Here is a 23,247-nt window from a genome sequence, read left to right as displayed (position 1 = left end):
GCGAGCAGTGGAAATATCGAGATTGAGAAGTTCAATGGTCAGAGTTTTGAGTTGTGGAAACTCAAGATGGAGGATCTGTTGGTCGATAAAGATCAGTGGATCGCGGTAGATCCGAGTACTAAACCATCGGGAGTGACCGATGAAGAATGGAAGAAATTGGATCGGAAGGAAAAGAGCACAATACAATTGTGTGTCTCAGATTCAGTATTGCTGAATATATCAGGGGAAGCTACGGCAAAGGCTTTGTGGGTCAAGTTAGGGACTTTGTACCAATCTAAGTCTCTGGTGAATAAACTGTTCCTGCGGAAAAAGCTGTATAACCTGAGGATGAAAGATGGAGACTCGGTGACAGAGCATCTGAATGCGTTTAATATTGTGGTAAGTCAATTATTATCTTTTGATATTAAAATTTCAGATGAAGATAAGTGCATCAGTCTATTGTGTTCTCTACCAGATTCGTGGGATAGTCTGGTTATTGCAATAGGTAGCAATGCAACTGCTTTGCAGTTTGATGAAATAGTCTCAGCCTTGCTGACGGAGGAGATGAGACGGAAGAATATGGACAACCAGAATGGTGATTCCTTGTCTGTACGAGGACGGTCCCAGAACAGAAACAAAAATAAGTCATCGAGTGGGAGATCTAAATCTCCAGGAAAACCTACTAAGGTGGTGTGCTTGAAATGCGGAAAGGAAGGGCACTTCAGAAAGGATTGTAAATCTAAAGCTCCTGATAAAGGAAAGGGATCTGATGATGCTCCTTCTGCAGAGGCGAAAACCACCTCAGATGAAGGTGGGGATGTGTACTTGGCTTCTTCAAGTACACATGTAGATCATGAGGCATGGTTGATTGACTCAGGTGCATCCTTTCACTTCACTCCCCATAGAGAGTGGTTCTGCGAGTATGAGAAATACGATGGTGGTGATGTCTTCTTAGGAGATGATAGGAAGGCTAGAATCATTGGTCGGGGAAAAGTAAAGTTGAAGTTGCAAGGTGGAAGGGTTAGAACACTTCCGGATGTTCTACATATTCCTGCATTGGCCAGAAATCTGATTTCTGTAAGCAAGTTGGATGATGCAGGTGTAAAGACGGTGTTCGAGAAAGATACCTGCAAGATGGTTCGAGGAGCACTGATATTGATGGGGGGAGTTCGGATTGGAACTCTGTACAAGCTGCAAGGTAGCACTGTTGTTGATGGGTGCAATAGTTCTATGGTTCCTGAAAATGGAGTAGAAAATCTAGTGGTCTCTGGAGAGAAGACCATGTTGTGGCATCAAAGGCTTGGACATATTGGAGAGAAGGGCCTTCGAATACTTCATGGTAAAGGTATGGTAGAAGGTATGAATGATAGCTCTCTAGATTTTGATTTCTGTGAAAATTGTGTGTATGGGAAGCAGAATCGACTGAGTTTCCCCTCTGGTGGTAAGAGGACGAAACAGATATTAGAGCTTGTGCACAGTGATGTGTTTGGACCTATGAAGGTTCCATCACTGGGTAAGTCTATGTACTATGTATCATTCATAGATGACTTCTCAAGGAATACATGGATATATTTCCTTAAGAAGAAATCTGAAGTCTTTGACAGGTTTAAAGAATTTAAGGCTCTGGTGGAAAATCAGACAGAGAAGAAGATAAAGGTGCTGAGGACAGATAATGGTGGAGAATTTTGCAGCAAGGAATTTGAAGAATTTTGTAAGAAGTGTGGTATAGCACGGTAGAAGACTACTCCATATACACCTCAGCAAAATGGAGTCGCAGAAAGAATGAACAAGACGTTGATGGAAAGGGCAAGAAGCATGCTCGGTGGTGCCGGGTTAGGACAGGAATTCTGGGCAAAGGCGGTGGATACTGCACGTTACCTGATCAACAGATCTCCCTCATCAGCGTTGGAGGATAAGACTCCACAAGAAGTATGGACTGGTAAGAAACCCTCTCTTTCACATCTGAGGGTATTTGGATGTGATGCATATGTACATGTTCCAAAGGAGAAACGAACCAAGTTGGATAGTAAATCTGAAAAGTGCATCTTTATTGGGTATAAGGATGGTTTAAAGGGTTATAAGCTTTGGAACCCAGTCACACGGAAGGTTGTGTACAGCCGAGATGTGGTGTTCAGAGAGGTAAAAGATGTTATTCAATCTAAAGTCCAACCAAAGGAACCTGAGAAGATAGAGTTTGAGCCAAAGGAGGAAGAATCAGACTCTGCAGCAGAGGAGGAATCAGAAGATGAAGAGCCACAAACTCCGACTGTGAGAAGATCAGGTCGAGAAAGAAGGCAACCAGAAAGGTATAGTCCATCTGCTTTCAGTTCAAATTTTGCTTTGTTTGTTACTGATGATGATCCCAGAACTGTGAAGGAAGCAGTGGATTCAGAGGATGGAAAACTCTGGAAAGAGGCCATGGTTGATGAAATGGCATCTTTGCACAAAAATGAGGCTTGGGATCTGGTAGAGTTGCCGGCTGGAAGGAAACCCATTGGCAGCAAATGGGTGTTCAAGAAGAAGACTAATGCAGAAGGAAAGGTGGAGAAATACAAAGCTCGGTTGGTAGCAAAAGGTTATTCCCAGGTGCCGGGAATTGATTTTGGTGATATTTTTTCTCCTGTTGCCAAGGTAGCTTCTATTAAATTACTTTTATCTGTTGTTGTTGCTTTTGATTTTGAGGTAGAACAGATGGATGTGAAGACAGCATTTCTTCACGGGGATTTGGAAGAGGAAATCTACATGAGGCAACCTGAAGGCTTTGCGGTGAAGGGTAAGAAAGAACTGGTATGCAAGTTAAAGAAGTCTCTGTATGGGTTAAAACAGTCACCAAGGATGTGGTATCCGAAATTTGATACATTTATACGGGGACTTGGCTTCACCAGAAGCAAAGCAGATCATTGTGTGTATTTTAAATTAATTGGTGACCGTGTTATTTATCTGGTCTTGTATGTGGATGATATGTTGCTGGTTGGAAATGACAAAGAAATTATCCAGGATTTGAAGACCCAATTGTCCTCCAAATTTGACATGAAAGATCTTGGTGCTACAAACTATATTTTGGGCATGGAAATTAAAAGAGATCAGGCAAAGAGGAAGCTCTGGTTAAACCAGAGGAAGTATGTCGAGACAATACTGCAGAGGTTTAATATGCAGGATAGTAAACCGGTGAAGGTTCCTATTCCTGTAGGTGTGAGGTTATCTGCTGAACAGTGTCCCAAGACACAAGAAGAGGAAGAGGACATGTCCCGTGTTCCATATGCAAGTGCAGTCGGTAGCCTGATGTATGCAATGGTCTGTACTAGACCAGACATTGCACATGCAGTGGGAGTATTGAGCAGGTTTATGTCAAAACCTGGGAAGGAGCACTGGACAGCAGTGAAGCGGGTTTTCAGGTATTTGCGTGGCACTAGTGATTATGGTTTGTGCTACCAAGGAAGACCAGGATTGGACAGAGTGTTGGATATTCATGGTTTTGTTGATGCAGACTGGGCTAGAGATCTGGATCAGAGAAGATCTACAAGTGGGTATGTGTTTAACCTATTTGGAGGTGCAGTCAGTTGGATGAGTAAGAAACAATCTGTAGTGGCACTATCAACTACAGAGGCAGAATACATGGCAGCCACTCATGCAAGCAAGGAAGCAGTTTGGTTGCATAGATTGTGTTCAAGTATGGGGTTAGTATAGGGAGCTATAAGAATAGACTGTGACAGCCAAAGTGCAATTTTCTTGGCAAAGAACCCTGCTTATCATTCAAAGACAAAGCACATTGATGTTCAGTATCACTTTGTGAGGGATATGATAGAAGACAAAAAGGTGTTGCTGGTAAAGGTGGACACTTTGAAGAATACTGCAGATGCATTGACAAAATCTGTGAGCTCTGAGAAGTTCTCTTGGTGTAGAGAAACAATGGGTGTTTCAGGGCTGGAAAAATGACTAAGCTCTCCTGTGGCCCCCTGTGGAAAGAAAACAACAAGTGGAAGATTGTTGGGTTGTGTTATATTCTTTCCACGACTAACTGACGTAGTGAAACGAGGGGTTAGAGGGGGGCGGCAGCCCCCCCTGTCTGGGGGGTTTGAGGGGGGCAGGTAGCCCCCCTCTACGGGGTCCGGGGCAGCGCCCCGGGAAAAAAAATTTTGGACCCTATATTAGGTTGGGCGAACCTACCTATGGTTTTGTGCATGATTTTCGCACATGGTATTGGACGCGATGGTTTTTCGGTCCATGGTATTGGATGCTTCGGCATGTATAAATATGTATTGTAACATTGAAAGGAACATAATGAAAAATCAAGCTGGTAGTCCCGGTTTTGGGATCCAGGGAAAAATCTCTGTGCATATGTGTTTTATGGGTTATGCTCTCGCATTGTTTATTTTCTTTGTTTAAGAATTCGTATGCAGGTAATTTCTGTACAGGGTTAAAACCTACACCAAGAAGCCATACCAATGGAGAATGAATCAATCAACTAGACAACAGAGGTACCTTCATGCATAAACTCATGAACTTGCAAACTCCAAGTACTCTCCTTTATTTGATGGTCATTGTTATAAATGACACATCTTTGGATATAAGGTTATTGATTGTAGAAGGATCAAAGTTGAAAGAGATGAAAATTCTAGGTACAATCAGTATCAAAATTTTAGACCTCAAAACTCTCCTCGCAGAGATCGAAATCTCTTCTCTCCCCTAATGAATGATGTTGAATGCTTCAAATGTAATAATTTCGGGCACAAGGCGAGTGAATCCATAAGCAGATTTGAGTACCCATCTAAATCCTAGTGCACTTGGAAATCATCTTTTCAAAAGGATAAGGAGGATTGGAATGAAAATATGGAAAGAGCATGGAATGTGGACTTTCTCTGTCGACACATGATCATGAAAACAGATGGTATGTAGACAGTGGTTGTTCCAAGCATATGACTAGGGACAAGAAAAAAATCACGTCACTAAAAGAGAAGGACAAAGGGAACAATGTCACTTTTCAACAAAAATTCCCCGACAAGAATTAAGGGTAAGGGTATAGTCAATATTGATGAAAATACTAAAGCCAAAAATGTGTTGTATGTAGAAGGTCTCAAGCACAACTTGCTTAGTGTAAGCCAGATGTGTGATAATGGTTATAATGTGACTTTTTGATCCAAATATTGTGAGATTCGACATGAAAAGAATGGAAAGTTGGTGGGAAAGGAAGTCAAAACTCACAATAATGTATATGTGCTTGAGGACTCCAAAGTAAGTTGTTATCTAAGAAAGACAAATGAAACTCGGTTATGGAATAGGAGACTTGGTCATATGAATTTTGATAGTCTAATAAGAATAAACAAGTTGGGATTTGTGAGAGGATTTCCAAAATTGTCAAGGCATGATAATTCAATCTGAAAATCATGTCAATTTGGTAAGCACACTAGGACTCAAAAGAATTCTCTTCATCTAGACCACTAGGGATAATTCACACAGATATCTGCGGCCCAACCAGAGCAAAAATCCTAAGAGGATAGAGGTATTTTATGTTATTTATTGATGATTTTACGAGGGCCACTTGGATCATGCTCTTCAAATATAAATCAGAAGTGTTTAAACATTTTAAAGCTCAGGTGGAAGATGAGAAAGATCTAAAGATCAAATGCATAAGATCACACATAGGAGGAGAATACACTTCAAGATACTTTGAAGAATTTTGTGAAGAGCATGGCATAAGGAGGGAGTATTCTACGGGTAGAACTCCACAAAAAAGTGGAGTAGTTGATAAAAATAACAGAACAATATAGGAGATGGCCAGAGTTATGATGGATGAAGCAGATGTACCTCACACCTAATGGGGAGAAACAGCATAAACAACAGTGTACTTATCAAATAGAGCACAACTCAGGCCTAATAGTGATAAAACTCCCTATGAATTGTGGAAGGGGAGCCCTACATTAGTAAAACACTAATGAGGGTATATTTCTGGAAATTTTTATTCACGCACTGACGAGGGTATATTTTAGGGATACTTTGTCTATCCTCATTTTTGTATGTGTTTATATCTCTGAATGTATCTGATTCCATTTACTTGTATTCGATAGATCTCTTGCTTTGATTGGTTCTCTATCTTTTTTTTATGCTTGCAGATACTTTTGGAGCAAGTTAAGTTCGGGAAGGAGGGACGGGAGTCAGACAAAGGAGACAAAAGGAAAGTGAAAGAACAAGTATGTCTTTTGATCCCTTCATCTTATTTATCATTTATAGAAAAAGGATAAGCACTTTAAATCTTTTGTTCTAGGTTTAGCGACCTACCTAGGGAATTAGTATTTATCCGTAGATGCAAAATTCCTCATAACAAGGTTGAATACTGCATTGATGTAGTAATAGATGAAATAGCACCACAATCTGAGTCCTCTAAAGGAAACATGAACTCAGATGGAGAAGGAGTTCAACCAATAGGCCATTAGACCATGAAGAAACAGAGTCATATAGTGAGGATGAAGAAACAAGCACAACACCAAGGCCCAAAATACCTTTCAGGTATGTATAAAAAGAGCATCCTGAGAGACAAATCCTTCGAGCTCAAAGACTTGGGGTTCCGACTAGGAGGAAATTTGTTGGCAGTCCAAGTTGTGCAAATATTTCTTTGCTATCTTAGGTTGAGCCTACGAATCTAAGATAGGCTAGTGAGGAAAAGTCATGGATGAGAGCTGTGAATGAATAACTTGACCAATTTGAGAAAGATAACACCTGGTAGTTTGTTCCAAGACTCAAAGAGAAAAACATCATAGGCACAAAATGGGTCTTCAAAAATAAGCTAAATGAGCAGGGTCAAGTAATCAAGAACAAGGCTCGACTAGTCTGCAAAGGGTATGCCCAAATAGAGGGGATAGATTTTGAGGAAACTTTTGCACCAGTAGTTAGGATGGAAGCTATCAGAATGTTTCTTGCCTTTGCGAGTCATAAAAACATCAAGGTATATCAAATGGATGTGAAGTCATCATTTCTCAATAGAGATCTACAAGAATAAATTTATATTGAGTAACCAGAGGGGTTCATGCTCACTGAAGATGAAGGGTTTCTGTGCAAACTGAAAAAGGCCTTATATGGAATCAAACAGGCCCCTAGAGCCTGGTATGGAAGACTAGATTGATACCTTCAACAATAAGGCTTTAAGAAGGGCATTGTAGACAACAATATGTATATAAAATCTAAAGATGATCATCTACTAATTATGGTAGTGTATGTGAATGACATAATCTTTGGCAGCGACCTAGAAAGATTAGGACTTCAATTCACAAATAGTATGCAGACAGAGTTCAAGATGTCCATGATAGGAGAATTGTCCTTCTTCTTAGGATTGAAAATTTCTCAATCAAAAAATGGGGTACTTATCTCCCAATCCAAATACCTACGGGAAACTCTGAAGAAATTTGGGTTGGAAGATTGCAAGTCGGTTAGCACACCCATGGTTATAGGCTATAAGTTATGCAAAGAAGATGAGATACCACTGGTAAATCAAACTGTCTATAAATCAACGATAAGAAGCTTGTTGTATCTTATATTGTCTAGACCATACATCATGTAAGTAGTAGATCTGGTGGCTAGATTACAAGCCTTCCCCCATGAAATTCATGGATTTGTTGTGAAAAGGATTTTAAAATACCTGCAAGGGATATAATACTATGGGTTGTGGTATGCTAGAAGAAAAGAGTTCAGATTGAGGGCCTATACTGATGTTGGGCTGGAAATATTGATGACAAGAAGAGCACCTCTGGTGCATCATTCTTCTTGGGAAACTATTTAGTGTCTTGGGTCAGCAAGAAACAAGATTTCATTTCCTTGTCAACTTGTGAAGCAGAGTATATTACAACTACCACATATTGCTCACAAATTCTCTGGATAAAGAAGAACTTGAAATACATTATGGTAGAGTTGACTGATCCAATTCCAATAATGTGTGATAACACTAGTGCTATCATCATCTCTAAAAAAAATTTCATGCATTCAAAGAACAAGAACATTCCTATAAAGTTTCATTTCTTAAGAGAACATGTTTCTAATAGTGTTGTTCGACTCGAATATGTGTCCACTAAAGTACATCTTGCTTAAATATTTATTAAACTACTTGAAAAAGATGCCTTTGCGTATCTTTGGCAATAGATAAGAGTTATGACTCCTCCTCCCAAATGACTAAATCAGAATGAGTATTGGTAGCTACCCAACTTGAAGGATTAGAGTAGGCTGCAGTGGTTCATGGTGAGTTTTCACGAGAATCCTTTGTCATTGATGACAAAGGGGGAGAAGATTACTAGTGCTAAGGAGAAGAACAATGATAAAGAAGACCATGCCTAGCTTCAGGGGGATCTTATAGTGTTTCCATCAATGCCAAATGGGGCAATTGTTGGACAATTGGGATTGTCTAAATGGTTGGTGGCATCTGATATGTTGGCATTGATGTCAACCAGACTTCCATTGAGATCGAAGGCAACATATATTGGTAGTGAAGAGTATGTTATTCAGGGGGAGTCCCATGGTTGTTTCAATACTCTATAGACAATCATCATAGTAGTGTTGCCAAATGTAACTAGTTTTGGTCTTCATAAAATTTATTTGTCAAAATAATTTTTATTATTATTACACTGACTTATTAAAGAATGGGTTTGATGCTTGGTTCATATTTTTATTAGTTAACGTCCCCATTGTGGACTCCTAGGATTAATAAAGAGTCATTAGAGTCATTGTATATTTTATGAGACCCTTCTTGGGATTTTGAACAATGTAAAAAGAAATATTTTTTAGTCAAAGATGAATTATGTAACCTCCACACCAAGTCGGCCTCAAGAAAGTTAATTTTACCTCATTGGAAGTCTATATATACAAGGCAATTCGAATTCATTTGCAGTATCTCACTCTCTCACACATAGTTCAATATCTGAAGTTGGAAACTGAGAAAAGTGTGAAGGTGAAGAAGTAGGCTAAAAGGAGTGTGTGTTTTGTTAAGAAGGAAGGGAAGGAAAATATCGAATATTTTGGATCTCTCTCTCTCTCTCATGTGGTCTAATTTAGGAGATCGAAGTCTCCTTTTCAAAGTCGAAGTTGTTGTTGTTTCCTATTAATGTCAGAAGCTACCAATTCGAAGTTGTTGGAGTCAAAGTTTTGTTGCTACTAGGTCGAAGGTTGGATCGAAGAAGGAAAGGTTGGCTTTGTGTGGAGGAGGTATGTGTCTAGGTCGAAGAGTCTCAAGAAAAACTATTGAAGGAAGAAATTTTTACTGGGTTTTCCCCCAGGTAGGGTTTTTTTCCCTGGCAGAGTGCCTACATCTTGTGTCTTGTGTTTTTGTGATATTCATCCACACATAATTTGGTAATTTCTTGATGAAAGATAATATAACAAATAAGTAAAATAAGCCAACATAATTATCAATTAGTTATCATGAAAGAGAAATATAACCTTAAGTCTACTAGCATTGATTTCTCGACATGGTATCAGAGTTAAGGTCGAAGAAGATTGAAGATCACTTTGTTGGCTTGAAGGATATGATTACTCCCTCTATGATAAGAATGGGATTCAATTATACAGGAATGTGGATCAATAATATTGTCTACTACTTATTCAACAAGGTCAAAAGTCAATGGTTCTTAGTTTCACGTACAGGATCACTTAATGATGATAATGCATGGATCATTGACAATGGTGTATCAAGGCATATAAAAAGGGAAATTAAACAACTACAAACTCTATCAAAGGAACCATCTTCTCATATAGTGGAATTGGGGTACAACAAAATCTATGTTGTTAGAGGCCTGGGATCAAAATCTTTGAAGATGGAGAATGGAGAAAACTACATCTCAACAACATACTATATGTTTCAGGTTTGAAAAAGAATTTTCTTTCAATTTCTTGCTAGAAGACAAAGGGGATAAAGTTTCTTTTGTTAATGGAAAGGTTTTGGTTTGGGGAAAAGATTCAAGTATTGATAAATCTAAGTATATTGGAGATCGTGAACGAAGCTTGTATAGAGTCATTACACCACCTCCTCAAGCCCTAGTTCATATGGAAATCAATCCCATTGAGATATGGCATAGAAAATATTTTCATCTACACTACAAGATCATTCCCACTTGTTGATGGCACTAGACCCACCAACATTCAAGGGATCTCCCAGGTATGAAGTCCCAACTAGACCTCACACCGTTTGGTGTAGGAGTCCCATCCGGTACGATGGCCCAGTTCCTATTATCTTAGATATTTTCCTTAGCTCTTGTTGTTCAGCACATGAGAGTGTTATGCTTGTAACTTCAAGAAAGCGAGGTGAGTATGCTTGGTGAGTGTGTAACGTAACTTTGTGTCAAGATTCTATTAATATAAGGGAGTGTTATAGCTCCAAATCTCACTCTTATGGTTTGTGATGCTGTACTCATGGCCTAGGGCAACCCCTCCTTCCAGACCTGGTCCTAAAATTTAAAAAATAGTGTTTTATCCCTTATACGCGACATTGCCCTGAGTTAAACACGTGTATACGCGGGTCTGTGTATAGCCAACCCACGTGTATGTATTAAAACACTTAAAAAAATATAAAATTCCTTCTTTTCGGACGGAGATCGCGGGTTTTACCTGCTGATCACCTGTTAGTGCCCATGGCCCAACTGTTCCCAACCAAATCCTAACTAAAAAACTACTTTGGAGATGGTATAAAAAGACCTCAAAGGGAAGGCCTAAAGGAGAGAATAGAGAGAAAGGTTATTATGCTGAGATTTTTCCCTTGACCAGGTCTGAAGTCCCTTGTGCCTTCTGCACTTCCCCCATTTTGTACAGGAAACCTTTGTTTCCTTGTGTGTTGATGTTCATCCACCATTTATGACATCATGGAGAGAGTCATGGAAGGAGTTTTGTTAGAGGCTTGAGGCTGGAACGGATCCGGAAGGAAGCTTTGCTTGGAGCCTGCTAAAGGTGACTCAGGTGAACATATTCCTTTTTATGTACTTTATTTGTCTATAATAAAAGAAACACATGTCTTGGTTCCCGAAATGAATCTTCTTTATGTTAATGATATTCATGTTTTGAATTCATGTGTAAATGGTTGTTTGGATTTCATAACTAACTACCTTTCTTTATAACATGAAGATAGTTTCTTTATAAGTTTTTGTCCATGTACTGCTATGTTCTTTGAATTGTTTGTTTTGTAGGACAAAAGAGAAGAAGGGAACCCCAAGAAGGGTTTGGACCCTAAATTCCTTCTCAAACGTAGGACCAAAGGTACGTACCCTTATCATAGAATTTGCTTATAATAGCATAATGGCTGTATGAATGCATGTTTCTTTGAATAGACAACTTTCAGTCTGCTAGGGTTTCACCCAAAAAGCCCTAGGGGAGTAATTCCCTCTACCAGGGAGAGGGTAAAAGTGAGCCTCTAGATGAGAGGTAGTAGTACCACCCAGAGAGAGACACACGTGAAAAAACAAAGGGTTTGTCTAGTATCCAGCAGAACAGTCCACAGTGGATGTAGTAGTCGTTAAAACCAAAGTGCAAGGGAAAACACGTACACCGTCCAGCGGAGTAGTCCACACGAGGTGAAGATCATTATAACCAAGGAAAACAAGAATGGTCTGTCTAATGTCCTACGGAGTAATCCACACGGATGAGACAACAGTGATAAACAATACAAAACATATTCAACAATGTAAGTACTAAAATAATTGAATTATTTCAACTATCTTAGTACAGGTTAAGCAAACGTGCATTACAAATGTTTAAAGAATAGTCTTAAAAATGAATACAAAAAATGCGTGAAAATGTGTTGGCCTGAGACAGGCTTTTGAATTAAGCAAAAGTTCCAAGGCACATTTGTACACCATACATCACTAGTCCTAATAATGGGAAATTAGAGCCACTCCTCGCTCCTCAAAGAACAAACTACAAAATCTCAAGGCTATGTGGGAGGAGCCAAGGTGAAAAGTCCTTGGCTCATACAATGAGGGGTATATATAGCCAAGGGTGGTGCTTGACCCTTGTGACTCTTGGACTTCCCTCATGACCATTCAACTTCCTATGACTTTTCAACTGACGTGACTCTTCAACTTCATATGTGTGTTTGTTGGAATTTCACTTTACATTACATTTGATTACAACAAGTATAACCCATATTAGTGATGTGGTTGAGACAACTCATGACACGACTCGACATGACACTGCTGACATGTACTGGATGACTATGGTGTCCATGTCAAGATGTTATGCTGTTGAGTGATGGGTGTGCTCTCAATGTGTTGTGTCTTCACCTCTGCATGGAAAAGTGTTGTGGGGTCTTTGATGGTCTTGGTCTTTGCTTGATGGTTCAGTGCATGTATCCCTTTCACTTGCTACTCGATGTAATTTGTATGTCCGTTCAACTGCGAGAAATTCTCCTAGCATGCACTCCTTCTTGATCCCATTCGTCATCACGCCATGTTCCATTATTGTACCTATTCCTGCAATTCACTCATGATGGGACAACATCAAATGCAAAAATCTCCTAGTCTAGCATGATGCATTCTTTTGGATTTTAAGTGTAGGTGACTGGGAGGGAGGACAAGACACGAAAACTGCATAGAGAACATCTCAGGACGAGATGAAGGGATCTAGAGTACTATCAGGAAAAAATGTGCATAGGTCATTGGGAGGAAGAATTACACAATTAGGGACAGCAGTGACAACTACAAGGTGGAACCCAATTGACTAGAACTACATAGTTCCTGGGAGGAAGACAAGGCAGGGTGTTGGGGGGAACTACTAGAAAGTTATGCGCAATTTTCAGGATGAGGAATGAGGGGACCACTCAAGGTCTAGCTGGGAATATGCATAATTTCTCGAAGGGAGACAGAGTAGGGCAGCAAATGGCATTGGTAGGAAATTTTGTGCAATTTTCTAGAGCAAGGCATGATCGAGATGCAGGGAGATGTTGGTCACAACTGCATAGTTTTTAGGGACAGTTTCTAGAAACAGTGCAAAGCAGGGCAGCAGAAGGTGTACCAGTCAGGACTGCGTAATTTTCAGGAGAAGAGAAAAACTAGCTAGCAGGAGGCCTAACTTAGCATGACTACGTAATTTCTGCATGCATTGCAGGACAAACAGCTAGGAATGTTTGCGCAATTTTAGAGAGAAGTGTAGCCCTGGGTCATAGTTCGGTGCAAATTTCAGGTAGACCAGAGAGGGGCTTGATAATTGATCTTGCGAGAAGTGTAGATTGGATCGGGCTTGGAGACAACTTATGCACAGTTCTGGGAGACATACAACCTGCTCACTTCCAAGATTGTGTAGTGCAGCTGCCCCGGAGGACAGCCTCAAGCACTGCGCAGTTCTGGGCAGCAGAGCAAGGTCACTAAGAGCTGAGACTGCACAATGTAGCTCAATTAGGGTCCAGCTGAAGGGGTTTTTCTGGTCGACAGATTTTCAGGAAAAATGGCTAAGTGTGAGAGAAAGTGAACTTCTGTAGATGTGACATTGTGATATGACACATAGCATGACTCATCAGGATAACACCACAAACCAACAAGACAAACATGTACTCAGTGGGATTGTCTTAAGGTTAAGAGTGACAACTATGACACTTGAGATAGACCTTCGAATGACCGTGGAAACACTTTCGCGATAGTGCTTACAAATTTATGTGTGAGTATGACCGTTGTTCACAAAGTGAATACAACTCGTGCACACAAAGACAAACCTTAAAAATTTCTAGGAAAAGATCATAAGCATGACAAAGTAATCAACATGCCAAAATATGGCCATTGGTTGTACAAGCAAAGGGTGTAAGAGACTCTACAAGAGCTCATGGAATGAGCTTGAGTGTTTGGAACCATCAGTTAAAAAAACAAGGAAGGCTCTGAAATTTGGATGCATGCCAAAATTTTGGAGGGTGTTGCAGTTGCTACAACACTTGGCGACACACTAGTTGAATACCAACTTCTCTATTTTGGTTCATTTTCAACACAGGACCTTGGCCTTTCAGGGAGTATTGATTCATTATGCATGTCACTTCGGCTCCCCCAATTACCCCATGGACAGACATGATTCACCTTGTACCAATTCATTCAAACACAGCAAAAGATTCAACCAGATCACAGTGTTTCAAAATCAGGAAGGGTAGTTTGTCTCACGAGCTTAAGATTTTTAGAGTATTAAGTTTTCATCTCTGGTGTTGCTCTGCTTCCAGCAGCCTTGGACAATACCCCAGCGGAGTCACACAGAACAAAAGCATTTCGCCACTGCCAGTGAGCCTGGTCAATACCCTAGTGGAGATGCCTGCTTCACCTCTTTGTGTAGGAAGCCTTTCTCTTCTTTCACCTTTGTATTTTTTTTTGAAAGAGGATTATGCATAGGCACTTATTTGTTTTTGGGGCAGAAGAGGGATCCTGACTTATTGAGAGTAGAAGAGGTTGTTCCTTCAGATAATCATGTAAGGCCTCTGATTTAGGTTTTCTCATTTAGATTTTCCCCTTCTCTGTCTCTACTAGTTGGATAATCTTGAACACACAGAGTAGAAGACTGAGTACAGGCATGGGGTTTCCCAGTTTGGACACAAGTTCATTGTTCGAGCAGAGCTTCCCTTACATATAGTTCGTATTTTCCGTCGATACTTCATCGACTAAAAGTTACAACAAAGTATAGAGAATATGGACGCAGGACTAGCCATGCATTGTAGTGTCACAAGACTCCTGAACTTCAACCACATACTTATTCAAAAGCGAGAACACAATGCAAGAAAACACTTATTTACAAAACAAAATGACAAGACATCAAAACAAAGCAAAGAAAAACAATAGAACAAGTAATAAACATACTATGTACATAATGTAGGGCACAGCCCCAAATAATTGAAAATAACATTTTAAATCTAGGCCATTGGCAAGAAGGTTTTCAATCCTCCCGTCGAGTGATTGAAGACGGTAAGTGTGTTGGCCAAGATTTTTGTGAACCGTGAAAGGACCAATCCATAGGGACTAGAACTTCGTATGTTTTCCTTTGTCCTCGTGGGGTTTATCCCACTTCAAGACTAAGTCACCCACACTGAAGTTGGTGTTACCTCCAAACTTTCTATTGAACCATCTCTTGATACTGTTCTGGTGGAGTCAAAAATTTTCTTTTTCTTTCATCCATTCTTCATGTAACTTGTGTAGTGTGTCCATCCTACGTTGAACCAATAGACACAACTTGCCTTGGGATTCTTGGGATAACTAGAGAGCAAGAAAGTAGATATTTGGTGGGAGTGTCATGCGGAAAGAGTCGTTAGTGCGGACACAACCGACCTCCCTAGAAGTCTAAGAATTTCTAGTGACAAACAAGACAAATAAGAGCAATCCTTCACTAAATATGCCTTTACAATATGAGAAATCAAGTGTTTAGATCCTACCTGTAACCCAACGTTGTTGTAGTAGTCCAGCTTCGTTGATCCGGATGAGCTCCTCCTTCCCTTCGCAACCTACATTCACTAACAATCAAACGATTAAATAGCACCTGAATATCACATAAAATAAAACATATTTAACATATAGACCAAGGAGTATATGAAACAACTCATAAATAACAAATTGTTGAGAAGAATGGACTGATTTGTATTAAAAGGTAACAAAAGGAACCATTACAACCTGAGCCTTGGTGTTGTGCAAGTCCCTCCCAGGGTCCACAAGAGTTCTCCTTTACTCTGATCAGCTCACCCACTTCCAAATGAAACAAGCAAAGATGGTAATCTCTCCTCACAAGCTTCTACAAGGAATTCCTAATTCCAGCAGCATCTACCCTTAGGAATGTTCAGCTTTCAACCTCCCCTCCCTTTGGCCCAATGCCTATATTTATAGTGCTCTAGAGGAAGTTATTCAGGTCCACCATCAATGGGATAAGCCCCTCTTTGGATGGGATAGCTCCCCTCTTGATGGGATAAGTTCCTCTTTGGTAGGGATACATGAACCATCTGGAGGCGCTTCATACACGTCAAACAAGCTTCTAGAAGACTCTAGAAATGACCACAAGTAACTTTTTTAAGATGAAACTCGCGCCTTTTGACCTTTACAGGGGTACGCACCCACCCCTTTACATACAAAGCATACAAGTACGTAGGTATTGTGAACTTGGGTTGCGTACACGCAGGTAAGGCTAAGAGAAACTGCGTACCAGAGATAATTGACTTTAAATGACTTTTCTCTTTTTCTTGAAGTTTGACATGAAGAGCAGAGGCATGAGACTTGCCAAGGAGGATAGTATGACAGTGGATGGAGCCATACTAACTGCAAATAGTCATGGTGACATTTTTTAGTCTAACAGATTGCCCCCTAAAGTGCGAAGCCTGTAGTAGATTAGGGTTTTTTATGATCTAGGAAGGGTGAAGTACTTTATCATTTCAAGGAGTATCTTGCGGAGAGCCCGGTCAGAACCTGCAAATATTCAACACAAAATACATATATAAGATGTTATCATCGCTGAGGTAGGCATTCCCATACTCAGATTGAAAACTTTAACTAACAATCTAACTATTGCTCTGATACAAGAATGATTTTGCAGTACATCACAATTGTAGACTTTTGTAGACACAGTATGGACGCAACCATCTGTTTATGGTTAGTCTACTATATAATGAATACAAAACTCCTCGCAGCCTGGATGGTGGAAACTAGATCCAGGGTCTTCATCTCTACTTCCTGAATTGGTACAATTCTATCCATGTGAATAAATGAGTTGATGTCGAACATGGTAGAAACCACTTGATTACCAGTCGATGATGTAAATTGTTAACAAGTGTGAGAGAGACCACCAGTGATGTCAATGGTTCTCAAAGTACCCAGTACAATCCATGAAATGTGAATGAATGGGTTGATGTCGAACACATCATGGAATCCTTTGATCGAAAGTCAATGATGTAAACTGTCGTCAAAGGCGAGAAACCTACCATTGATGCATGCAGACTTCAAGGTACTGGCGATTTCTAAGTCATCTTTCTAGATAATGTGCTGATGTCGATAGAAAGCGACCCGTTGCAGGCAAGCCCACAACACGAAATCATTGTTCAAGTTGAAGAAATGTTGCTGTAAGGACTGACTCAGGGATGGTCAAATGGATGACAAGTATTTTGCATATGAATGGTTTATTTGCAGAGACCTCTTGAACACATAACGACACGACAGATGGCTTGGTGACGATTGACCCAAAGTTAATACCCAGAAACAGTTGAAGACTTTCAGAGTGGTTTTATCAGCTTTAAGGCAAAGGATTTCCCAACCCAGGTGAATGAAACGTGTCGTGTTCAAGAGCGGTGATAAGGTTCTTCTGTAACAAAGGATAACAAATAGGTTCATTCTTCTCTCTTTTCCCCCACCATTTCTGGCAAGTACCTCTTTATTTTTTACAAGCTTGAGGAGGATAACATATGCTTGATTATAAGCTCATCCTTCGAATGAGTCCAACTTAGTTTAGATTCGGACCCTAAGAAGGAGTGGTCCGTTCCTGTTTGTAATCGAACAGGTCCTTTACTGTGAAATTTTAACGAGTCCAGTATAGGAGAAACTCGGCGTTTTTCAATTTTAGAGAGTCTGAAAAAACTAAAGAAGACTCCAAGGTGAACTTTTTCGTAAATTTGTGTCTCCCAAGCCCGAAAAAGTATAAAATAATACCTGAGAGAACCGCTTGATCTTGCGACCAAGGAGTACTTTCATGATTAATGCCTTTGACCTGAAAAGTAAAAAGCGATCAGAGGCATGTCGTTTTATTTCCAGTATCGAATTTGAAACGACAAAAATCCGGCAATCTTTTCGTGTTTTTACGGTCAGAAAAGGGCTGTAAGAGGACCATCTTTTAATTCCATTTTAACGAGTGTAAAAGAAATGCTCGGCAATCTTTTCATGTTTTAGGAGTCAGAAAAGAGCTTAAAAGATGACTCTGATGTCTTTGTTCGTGAAAAATGATGATTTTACCCTAAAGTCCTTTTTGTCCTGCACAAAAACAACACATTACTCATACCTGTTTAAGATGGGAAAAAATACATTGAAAAATATCCTTTCATGGTGAAAAATAAACAAACTTAGCATTCATTTATCCAAAAAACCTATAAAAAGACTTTTTACCATGTCATTTTTACCATTTTACTGTTGAGGGTGAGAAAAGGGCTTTTGACAAGAAACTTCCCGTGGACTTTGCGGAGAATCCGACCGTCGGAATCGAGCGCCGTCTCTTTCAGGTATTTCACAACATCCTCCTCTTCAATTTCATCCGTTTAGAATTCCATTTTAAGTTCTAGTTTGATTTTTTGGAGGGTTTGGGGTTTTAGGGTCTGCTTTTCGGGGGACGCAGGTGCCCCATGGGTGACCTGCGTACCCCGACACTTTCGTATATGGGAAAATGGTCGGAGTACGCAGCCCACCTTCAGAACAGCTGCGTACCCACGCTCTGTTTTCTGAATGCGGGGTGCGTACTCCGCGCAAAGCGGATTTTCAAAACCCAAACTCAAAACCTAACCATCAAAATTTGATTTAATGAATTCTAATCAATGTTTTTTGGTGTGTAGATTGCCCACCATGCTAGATTGGCGTGAAAGAGAACACGAAGATGTTGATTTGGCCGCAATAGGTCATCAACCTTCCATTGATGCTTTAAAGGCATGCGGTCTCTACAAGTACTGGGCCATACCTGGCATGAGGGCCCAGGTGCCATTCTTAGAGTGGCTGGTTGAAAGGTGGAACATTCAGGATCAATGTTTTTACATCGGAGAACACCAGCTCGAGATAGAGTCCTCCGACATATATTTTCTCACTGGCTTGCCTAACAGGGGCGAGCAACTGTCTCTATTCGGGACTAGGACGGGTGGCCAATCCCTTGCTAGTCTCCGGCTAGAGTGGTGCAACAATCAAAACCAGGATAAGGGGATAGAAATCAAATACATATCTCGACCTGAACTTATGGTAATTGCTTTTACAGTTACCAGACTTTGCGGTGTTGCCGCTTTGCACATAGCCACTGGTTCCCAAATGCAGATGGCTATAGATTGCTTCCGAGGCACCATTTCAACTGGTGCGATACTGTGCTGGCCAATATGAAAGGCCAACTGACTAGGGCAAAAAATGGACAATTGAAGACCTTTGGATATGGGCCTTTAGTTGTGAGCTTTGCCCTAGAGAGAGTTCCAATGCTGATCCCCCAGCATCTTACTGTTCCAGTTGGGCCTCCTCGGGAGCCTAAGTTGACGCGGGGGGTTTCGGTAATGGCCCGACATCCTGATGAGGGAGCGGGGGTTGTCCGATTTCCTGCGGGTTACTTTCACTGGTTGGAGAGCCAGGTCTTTGCGATTCAGGATTTTCCTTATGCCGGAGTAGATTTTCGCAATGATCCGGACATGGTTCTTCCATAGGGAGAACAATGGGACGACAGAGGTACTTCATTTTTCACAAGTTTTTAAATTATCTATTTTTTTGTTTTTTATATATCGTCTCAAAATTGACAGAAAAAAATTTTCAAAATGCAGATGTAGGCCCACGGCGTCCGGCCAATCTCCGGGCTTTTGAGAGAAGAGTACCAGTTGCACCAGCACCAGCCCCACAGGATGCGGCCGCAGAGACCTTAGCCGAGCTGGAACAGGACTTAGAGCGTCTCACGGCGGGCATACCAGAGACGACTATAGACGATATTCCTATCCGACTTCAGCGCTATGTGGTCGCAGTCCCAGGACCTTTCAGGAGGTTCCTGTGTAGGGTAGCACGGGCAGTGGTCTCATATAGGGAGCACCACCAGTGATTGGCTAGTCACTTTTGTAGACACATGTGACATTTTTGGTTTTTTGTACTTATCATTTTTGCCGATCATAAGGTGTTTTTCAACCTATGATCGAAGACGATGTATATTTTTTGACACACTCCTATCTATACATATCATTATTACTGGCTTATTTTGTTAAACATGTGTGATGAAATGTTTATAAATTTACATTTACGATTGTTACAAATGTCTATTTAACATTCGAGACGCCATTGCATCTGCTAATGTATTTAAAGACCTTGGAATATGCTGATATTCAATGTAATCAAATTCACGTTCCAAGAGACGCACCCTCAAAAACAATCTTAATAACACTGGATTTCTAATGGCATAGACTCTATTAAGCTATAGTACAACGAGTTCAGAATCTAACCTCACTATCAAACTCCGAATCCCAAATGAAATAGATTCAGATAATAATTCAATCACTGCACTGTATTCTGCAATGTTGTTTGTTGTTTGACCGAGGCTCACCCCATGCATAGAAACTAACTCGTCAGAGGGTGAATAGATAACCCAAGCTGCGGAAGAGATATTCCGTGTACTACGAAAAGCACCATCAGCAAATCCAATGTACGTTTGGAGAGGCGTCGACATCTGCAATATCAAGAGTAAAACCAAGATAAGCCAGAATAACGACGAAAAACACACTCTCTAAGCTAAGCACACTGTCTAAACTAAGCAAACATACCAGCTAGAAAGAAAAATTAACCTAACTTAAACTAACTGAATCTCCATACCCACCATTTAAGCATAATACCTCTTTAGGTAAAGTCCATTTCTAGGCTTACCCAAAGAGTCCCCATCAAAATCTACCAGCTCATAGGCCCCTTTTGCTAGCTTTCGTTTGACAATGTAGGGCCCATGCCACATAGGAACGAATTTTCCAGCACCTAATTTATCGTTAGCTTGATCATATAATAGCACTAGGTCTCCTTCCGAAAAATTACGAGGGGTCACGTTACGATCATACTGAGCTTTCATCCTTTTCGCGTGAGTCTCGATTGCCAAAGCAGCGTCACGTCGAGTCTCATCTAATTTAGCTAAGTATAACAGACGCTTCTCCTCTTCGGAAGTAGCTGGGAGTAATTCGATAGCTATTTGAAGTGATGGGATTTCGCATTCAATGGGCAACACTGCTTCCAAACCATAAACTAGTTGGAAAGGAGTGAACCCTGTTGATGTTTTCATTGAGGTTCGGTACGCCCAAAGTGCTGAAAATAACATGTTATGCCAATTCGACGGATGAATACCAATGATTCGTCGGATCATGATAACTAGAACTTTGTTGATGGATTCAACCAAACCGTTTGCTTGAGGATAATGAGTAGAACTATCATGGCGTAAACCAAGCTGGCTGGTAAGTTCTGTCATCATAATGTTTCGAAAATGGCGCCCATGGTCAGTGATTATCGCTTGTGGGACACCAAACCTAGCAATAATATGATTGAATACGAAAATCGCAGGTGTCTTTCCATCTGCCTCGAATGTAGGCATTGCCTCGGCCCACTTAGTAAAATAATCAACCGCAAGGATGATATACGCATGCCCCCCGGCCGAGTGAGGGTTACATGTAATAAAATTGATACCCCATTTAGAAAAAGGACCAACGACAATTATAGGGTGGAGAGGAGCAGGTGGTGCGCGCATCTTGCGATCAAACACTTGACAGTTGTGGCATTTTCGGACCGCAATGATACAATCTTTAAACATGGACGGCCAGAAATAGCCAGCACGCAACACCTTCTGAGCTGTGGCATACCCAGACATATGACCGCCACATGCTCCAGAATAACAGTCATTCAAAACCCTTTCCGCCTCTTCATGAGTTAAGAAACGACGAAAAACCAAGTCCGCCCCACGACGATAAAGAGTATCTCCAATAATTTTGTACTGTTGGGACTGGAATCAAATTTTCCGACGTTCCGACTTTGAAGCTTCGGGCTGAAAGGATTGGGTTTAGAGATAGACGATTATATCCCCATACCACGGATCTAAAGTGCTGATGAGAAACAGAGACTCGTCTGCAATGGGTTCCTCTACCACAGTTTCCGCGTCAGCACGCGGGAAGTCACACATCAATTCCGCAAAAACTAAGGATTTCTTAGACTTAGACTTCTCGAATTCCAAATCGAACTCCTGCAGGATAACAATCCATTTGGAGTACTTTCCCCCTAGCAATTGTTTAGTCAGAATATAGATCATAGGGTTGCAATCCGAAATCACTGTAGTTTTACGGAGAAGAATGTAATGACGAAAACGTTGGACAGCCTGAACAGCTGCCAGGGCCAATTTCTCCACATGCGAATATTTTAGCTCAGTGGGATTTAACGTCCTACTAAGATAATATATCACATGTTCCGTTCCGAATTCATCTTCCTAAACTAAGACCATTCCAATGGTGGAGTGGGAGGCGGCGAGGTACAAAAAGTAGTCCTGGTTGTAGTTGGGAGGATGCAGCAACGGTGCATGGGTCAACGCGTGCTTTAGTGCATCAAAAGACTTCTGAGCTATCTCATCCCAAGAGAATTGTGCATTTTGTTTCAACAACCAGGTGAAACCCTTTGTAATCTCGGCGTAGTTAGGAATGAATCGACGTAAAAAGTTTGCTTTCCCCTGCAAACTTTGGAGTTGGCGCAAACTCGAAGGAGGAGGCAATTTGATGATAGCTTCGACCTTCGAGGGATCGACGTGGATACCGGCTTTTGAAACGACAAATCCTAGCAATCATCCCACTTCTATGCAGAAGACACATTTGTGTGGGTTCAACCGAATTCGATAATGCCGACACCTCATAAAAATAGTGCGTAAGTGGACAAGGTGATCAGCTCGATGTAAAGAATGAGCAGGCAAATCATCGAGATACGGTTGCACAATGTGCTTGATGTCGTGAAACGCGTAAGACATTGCCCGTTGGAAAGTGGCTCCGACATTCTTAAGTCCAAAAGGTAATTTGCAATAAGAAAATGTCCCCCAGGGACAAATGAAAGCCGTTTTTGGTTGATCGGCAGGTAGAATATTGATTTGGTTGTAACCGGAAAAACCGTCCATAAAGGAAAATATTTCACTGCCGGCACAATCATCAATTATTTGATCGATATAGGGCGTGGGATAGTTTTCTTTTGGACAAGCACGATTTATATCCCTATAGTCGATGCATATTCTTATTGTTCCTTATTTTTTGTTAACCGGAACAATATTCGATACCCAATCCGTTAACGGGATCGGATAAATGAAACCTGCTTTCAACAGCTTCTCGACTTCTGCTTTAATCGCAGCCGCTTTCCTAGGGTGTATCTGACGTAGACGTTGCCGAACGGGTTTAGCGTCCTAGTAAGTCTTGATTTCATGAACAACAATGGAGGGATCAATTCCTGGCATTTCCTCATAGGACCAGGCAAACACGTCGCGGAATTCTTGAAATAGGACCTTGTATGTTTGAATTTCGTCATCTGTACACGAGGCACCTATATGAATGTTCTCAATAATTCCGGTTTTGACTGAAATGTCAATGGCAATAGTTTGGGA

The sequence above is a fragment of the Pinus tabuliformis genome, chromosome 9 (genome assembly GCF_031772625.1).
Source record: "Pinus tabuliformis cultivar Carrire ecotype Pingquan chromosome 9, CPIR1, whole genome shotgun sequence".
NCBI lineage: Eukaryota > Viridiplantae > Streptophyta > Pinopsida > Pinales > Pinaceae > Pinus > Pinus tabuliformis.
The sequence above is the reverse complement of the archived record's forward strand: the minus strand, read 5'-3'. Positions refer to the sequence as shown.